The sequence below is a fragment of the Elephantulus edwardii genome, unplaced genomic scaffold (genome assembly GCF_000299155.1).
Source record: "Elephantulus edwardii isolate Elephantulus edwardi_28Jun2011 unplaced genomic scaffold, EleEdw1.0 scaffold00148, whole genome shotgun sequence".
NCBI lineage: Eukaryota > Metazoa > Chordata > Mammalia > Macroscelidea > Macroscelididae > Elephantulus > Elephantulus edwardii.
The window spans coordinates 2,345,461-2,352,705 of record NW_006399898.1 but is presented as its reverse complement, the minus strand read 5'-3'; positions in this window follow the sequence as shown (position 1 = coordinate 2,352,705).

Here is a 7,245-nt window from a genome sequence, read left to right as displayed (position 1 = left end):
TCTCTCTCTCTCTCATCCAGGTTCATATTGAACCAAGCACTAAGGATACAGATCCCCTTCTGAGAAAACACAGAACATCGCAGAAAGTAAGTGCAGTTCTTTTGGGTGATACTTGGAGAAATAGTTTCTGCTGTTTAATTGGTCCCTTCTGTTCACAACACATATTTTATTTTCATTGCCTTTCTCTCACTGATTTGAGATGTGGAATTTTCTCCTTGGCAATTCTTTGGTTAGTGTAGACAATGAGCTGACTCTTGGCCAGTAGTATAATCTAGTCCCCTTGCTTGTGCTCATTATGGGTTGAATAACTAAAACCATGAAATATATCCCTGCTTGGCTAGTTGGAAGTCACAGTGTAATTATCTTTTCTTTTGTAACCTGACTGAATTGTATTGTAAATTCTAACCATTACAGTTTTCTGAGGGAAGAGTAGGGGCAGTTATACTAATGAGAAAGGGCATGCTGTATGATTAGGTTGTATCTTGGGTAATTTCCTTTTGAGATATAAAGAGAATAAAGTTAGCAGAGATAGAGGGCTTCCTACAACCAAGAAAGAAGAATTGAGTATAATAGAGTTCATCTTTTTAGGTCTGAGGTCCCTGTGCTGAGAAACTCCTATACCCAGGAGGAGCGTAATGACAAGACCCTTCCTTTAGAATCGATTGAGAAACATTTTCTCTGGAGCTAGAACCCTGAATTTGGACTTCTAGCCTCCTAACCTTTGAGAAAATTTGTTGTTAAAGCTTTCCTATTGTGATACATGTGTTATAACAGTGCTGGATAACTAGGAGGGTGCCCTGGTGGCAAAGTTCACAGGTAATTTTGCTGCTATCTCAAAGACTGACCCTCTCTGGGTGTTTGAATCCACTAGTGACACCAAGGGAGAAAGATAAGAAGTCTCCTCTCATTTGATTTAGTTTCAGAAACCCACTATAGGGCCAGCCGTGAGTTGGTTCTGACTTGATGTCAGTGAGTAGGGTTGTTGAGTTGAGATAGCTAAGACAGCTGTCAGTGCAAAACTAAGGATCCAGAAAGTGTTAATTCCAGGATTTTGGGTAGGTGTGAAGACATATGTTTCCCCTCAAAGACAAATAATCATGTAGTTAATAAGAGTTAATGAATAAGTTAATAACCTTGGGTAGAACAGCATTGCAGAAGGCAAAGCTAAGAGGAGAGAGACAGCAAAGTGGTGACCTCATTTTAGTCTCTTAATCCATTTGGAGTCTGTCAAGAAAAGTCCACCCATCTGTTGTGTGAACATGAGTGTCTGTTGTTGGATGCTGTTGAGTCAATTCTAACTCATAGGAACCTTATATAGGGCATAGTAGAACTGTCCCCCAAGGTTTCCTAGGCTGTGACACTTACACAAGCGCTCCCCAGGCTTTCTCCAACAGGAAACCTGATGGATATGTACACCACCTGAGCACTTGCTCACTGTGCTACCAGGGCTCCTTGCATAAATAGACCAAAACTGAACCTACTGTCAGCAAATGAATTCTTACTCGTAGCAGCCCTGTACGGAGAGTAGACATGCCCATGGGGTCCCCAGGGCTGTAAATATGTATGGAAAAACACAGCGTCATCTGTCTTCCATAGAGAAGCTGAGTAGTTGAAGGATTCCATCCCATTCACTGACCATTAGCAGCTGATTGCTTTGGCCACTGTGCCACGGTGGATTTTTTAGCAGAATCCAAGTTTGATAAGATATTTGTTCTTTCTAGGGTGAGTCACAGAACACAGACACTCCCTCATACCCACAGCATGTGCACACACTTGCACAGTGCCCGGCTTATGAAACCGGTATAATAGAAGGGGAGGTGTGGGCCCTGAGGAAGCCGGGAAGAGCATACTTTTAATAAAGATTTACTAAAGGAGACAGACATAAATTTTAGACAGCACCTGCTCTGGTGGGCTGGAGCGAGAGTTATAATTCTTCTTGCTGAAGCAGTTATCCAGATTAGCTGTAAATATTGCCTCTGGCTGTCCTCTCTCTTGAGAAACTGAAGGAATGAAGTAAAAGCAGAGAGAGGGGAGAAGAAGGACGAGTGGGCTGGGCTGTCATCCTCTGTGTCACCTAGGCCCACATTTAATGGAGGGAAAAGATGGGGGAACTGCTCCCTGGGTCTGACCCCAGAGGTGCACCCCTCTCTGTCCCCACAGGGAATCTTTGTATCCCTCCCAAATAGACCCCTTTACAGTTTGCACCCATTTCCTAAGCTGAGATTTCTAGAAATTGGGTAATATCCTGCCTTGTGCCTCATGTTCTGGAGAAGGTGCTCTGTTCAGCCAGTCCGCTGCTAGCCCAGAGGCCAGTGGTTTGAACCCACCAGCATGGTAAGATGAGGCAGTCTACGTCCACAGACATTGCAGTCTTGGAAGCCCTGTGGGGTAGTGCTGCTCTGTCCTGAGGGGTCTCAGTGGCTGTGGCTTAGTTTTTATTCTGGTGAAGAAGTAGAAAATATTTTCTTTATGGAGTTCCTGGGTGATGGAGATCATTAACACCCTCACTGCTAACAGAGGTTGAGGATCTGAGTCCACCTTGAGAAGCAATCACTGGAAATCCACTTGTGAAAAACCAACCACTGAAGACTCAGTGGTGCCTGAGGCTTCCCTGAAACGCATGGGGTAACCATTAAGCAATGTCAGTTCAACACCAGCTGGTTCCTAACTCACGGCAGATGTATTCCAGCCAGTGACTGTTCAGTTATCAGCCCAACATGTGACATACAATGCCACTGAAGCCAGACTGAACCAAACCAGCCCCACTGCTCCTCAGTCACTTCCCACCTGGAGCAACTCTCCATCTGGCTTCTGAGGCTGTGGCTCTATGGGAGAAGACTGCTTACCTCTCTGCTGCGGAGCAGCTGGTGGATATGAACTGTCACCCTTTTCCTTATGTTAGACCCAGTGCCTCTAGGGCTCCTTGAAAGGACTGCAGTATACTTTGAACATCTCTTTGATACTCACTTGTGAAACAAACACAAGCTTCATAGAACTTGTTTGTTTCAATATTCACTTGTTGCATTGATTTGGAAATGTTTCTGAAGTATGCTTATATTTATATTTCTATTCTTTAAAAACCTTTAAAGACAGCACTACATATAGTGTTGGGGAGCTCTGATCACATGGCTTGTAGGGAATCACACTGCTGACCTAATGGCAGCACTTCTCTGCTGGTTCGGATCTACCGGCTGCTCCAGGAGAGAAAGATGGGCAGCCTCCTTTGTGCTGCACAGCCTCTGAAAACATGCTGGCCGCTACGGATTGGCTCTGCCTTGATGGCGGGAATATGAGTGTAACCTCGTAACTCACCTCCTTCAAGTTGATTCAACTCATGGTGACCTTCTTTTGGGTTTCTGAGACTCTTGAGATCCTAGCAGGGATAGACTGTCCACCTTCCTCCTGTAGAGCAGCTGGTGGATTTGAACTAGCTTGAGGCTCAATGTCAAGAAGACAAGATTCTCACCACTGGACCAGTTGGCAGCATCAGGATGGATGGTGAAGAGATTGAGATTGTACACAGCTTTAGTTTGCTTGGCTCGAAAGTCAACAGTCTTGGCACCAGCTGCCAGGAAATTAAAAGGCGCATTGCCATGGGAAAGTCTGCTGTTAGGGACCTCTCCAAAGTATTGAAGAGCAATGGTGTCACTCTGGAGACTAAGGTGCGTCTGATGCAGGTTTTGGTCTTCCCAATCACTTGTTATGCATCAGAGAGTTGGACAATGACCAAGGAGGATAGAAGGAGAATTGATGCCTTTGAGCTGTGGTGCTGTAGAAGAGTATTGAGAATACCATGGACTGCTAGGAAAAACAAACAGATTTGTCCTGGAAAGGGTTAAACCGGGTGGCTCCTTGGAGGCAAGGATTCTGAAGCTCCGTCTAACATACTTTGGACATGTTGTGAGGAGAGACTGGTCCTTGGAGAGGGACATCATGCTTGGGAGGGTGGAGGGACAGCGCAGGAGGGGAAGGCCCTGTATGAGGTGGATTGATTCAGTGATTGGGGTAATCGGGATGGGAGTGTCAGAGATGGTGCAATTGGCACAGGACAGAGCGAAGTTTAGGGCTGTTGTACATAGGGTCGCTATGAGTTGCAAGCGACTCGACGGCACATAACAACAACATTTTTAGGTTAATATCCCAGCACAGACTGCACTACACCACTAGGCTCCTTACATAGAGTTAGTGCCCGTGAAGTCCCTGGGGTGCAGATGGTTAACACACTCAATGTTGGTTGAAGCATTGGTACTTGAAAGTCACCCAGAGGCCCTGCGGAAGATAGAGGTGGTGATCTGTGTCCAGAGTCCAGCCTCCAGCAGCCCTTTGGAGGTGGGGTAGCTCTGTGTCCCTGCTGCTGGCCAGTTAGCCAGTAGTGGGTTAACTGTTTATATGTAGCGTTATTTTATGTTAATTAGCCCAAGTGGCACAGGGGTTAGTTTCTTGGCGTCTAAGGGAAAGGTGGTTAGTTCAAGCCCATAGCTGCTTCCATAAAGATAACAGCCTTAGAGACCCATAGGGCAGTGCTTCTCTGTCCTGGGGTTGGGGGGTTGGGGGTCAGGTGTATGTGTGTGTGTGTGTGTGTGACTGCGAGTGGCAGTTGAGTCAGTGTCAGTGAGTACCTTATATGGATGTATGGATACGTATATCTCACACAGTATGAAAATAGCATTCTACGTACAATTATCTATCCAGCATGTATCATGGAAGCTAGTGGCCGCCAGAGCCTAGTTGCTGAGTGTTCAGATGGCTGCTTCCTGTCTTGCTGCCGTGTAGGAACACCTGTCCCATTCTCGCTCCCACCTCTGGCTCCTCTCCCCAGACACTGATGCTCAGCTCCACAGCCATTAGTAACATGTCTGTCATAGACTTCTAAATCCTGAGACAGACAACCTCATCTAACTGCTGTGAAGTCCAATTTTAATTTAGATGCAAACTAGTCCCATCACACTAATAGCCTTAAAAGAACCCTGGATAGTCTGTAATTACAGAGGGGAAGGTTTCCCATCTTATTGGAGTGTTGCTGTCTTTACTTCTACGGGACAGTAGAGGCCTCAGGTTTGCGTTTCTGTCCTTCTCTCCTGTCCCCCAGGATACCTGTTCACCATGCAGGATCCCACATACCATCTTGATGATGATTTATTTTAATAGCTAGGGATGGCGCAAACAAAGGAAAGATGTTTAAATAAATAATATATATACACACACTGAGCCCCCAAAACCCAACCCAAGCCTACCAGTGTCAAACCAGACAGGGTAGAACTGCTGCCCATAGGGTTTCAGAGGCTGTAAGTCTTTAGAGGATAGATTGCCCTTCTTTCTCCCATGGAGTGACTGGTACGTTTGAACTGCCAGCGTTTTTGTTTGCAGCTGAATACTTAGCCTATTAAGCCATCAGAATTTCTGTATACACAGAAAATATATGAAATATGTGTATATACACTCATGCACATAGACATATATATGGCATATACATTACCCGTGTATTTAAATCCAAAGCCAGTCGCTACCCTGCAAGCTATAGGATAAATTAATCTTTTCATATTCTTGACCACTGAGCAGACCCCAGGGGGAGTGGGCGTTGATGTTGTCAGGAGACAGTTGTTGAATTTCACTGGAAGGAAGTACAGCAAGGGCTTCGTCAAAGAGAACAGTGATAGAGAGACAAGCTAGTTCTTTTTGTGTGTGTTTGATGCAGTCAGTCTGTTGTCTAGGAACCTATTCTTTGCTTCTCTGAAGAGTAACTTGAAAATCTCTTTTGGGACAGTGAATATGCAAACATTGCCAGGGTGGTAGGGCTTTTGGTGACTCACAGAAGTGCCTCTTAGTCTCCTGGGAGAACTCCTCTTTCTTTTGGGTTTGGGATTAGTTTATGTCTCGTGGAATCATTGGTTGCAGTTGAAACTTGCTCATCAGAAATAATTAAAGGGGACTGAAGGTCAGAACTCTCAACATGAAGAATGATTTCCTCAAAGAGCTAGTAATAGAGGATATTGTAAAATAGGGAAGAGAAGTGATAATCACTCCATTGTAAAAATTTATTTACAAATTCTTTTTGGAAAGAAGATATTCAAATGGCCACAAGCCCATAAAAAATACTCAACATCATTACTTTAGAGTAAACAAAACCACTGTATAATGCCATCTCACTCCCACTAGGATGAGAGGGATTAAACAAAACAAACCCAGAAAACAGGAAATGTATGTAATCAGAGCCCCTCTCCATTGCTGGTGGGGGATGGTTTGCAAGATGATACAGCCACTGTGGAAGACACTTTGGCTACCATTCCCTTTAAGGAGCATCCTGGCTGCAGGTCCTCTAAGATAGATTTCTCCCAGTGGTCCTGTCTATATGAAAATAATCCATTTGAACTCTTAATTAAAATTCAGAACAGGATTGAATTTCAACTTGGGTCCTAGTGAGGGACTTGGGCATTACCAGGCGCCGTTGGAGGAGTCTGCAGGAGCATGACATGGCGTGATTTATGACTGTACAGATTGCTCTGGCTGCTCTACAGAGACCTGGCTGTGAAAGAAATATGAGTGAGCACACTCATGTCCGGAATGCTTTTGGAGACAGGTTAGAGACATGGTCTCAATTCAAGTCTCAACACAGGCACCAGCTTCCAAGAGCCAACTCCAAGAGACCCTCCCCAATGCATATAAATACACCAGTCAGCTCTGTGGGATTTAACATCCAGCCTCCTGACCTGAAGAATTCCAGGATCTACTACCAGTGTTCTAAGCTATCAGTTTTACAGCCAGTCAAGTGCTGGGTCCATAAGCTAATTTGTGAAAGCATGAACTTGCACCCACCCGTGAGATTTGCCTGGAAACTCCTGGGGAAATTTTTAATGGGGCCCAGACAATCCCCTTTGTTTTGTGCATCACTCAATGATTGAGAGAGGGGGTGTTTTTGAAATTGAAATCTCAGGTAATATTTGTGATTTTATATATTCTTTTAGGTCAAGAGTAGCACTTTGGTGGCATGATTTGTAGAGAATTTGTGCTGCCAGCTCAGGGGTCACACTTCTGTGACAGTTCGAATCCACCAGCTGCTCTGCAAGAGAAGACGAGTAGTCTCCTCTTGTGCAATTTGTAATCTCCAAACCCTGCCGGAGGATCAGCTGTGAGTTGGTTCCAAATTGATAGCAATGACTTTGACTTTTTAAAAAAATTAGGTCAATTAACATGTTGCCGCACACTTTTTAAATTGACGACCGTGCTTAGAAACACATTTGCCATCAT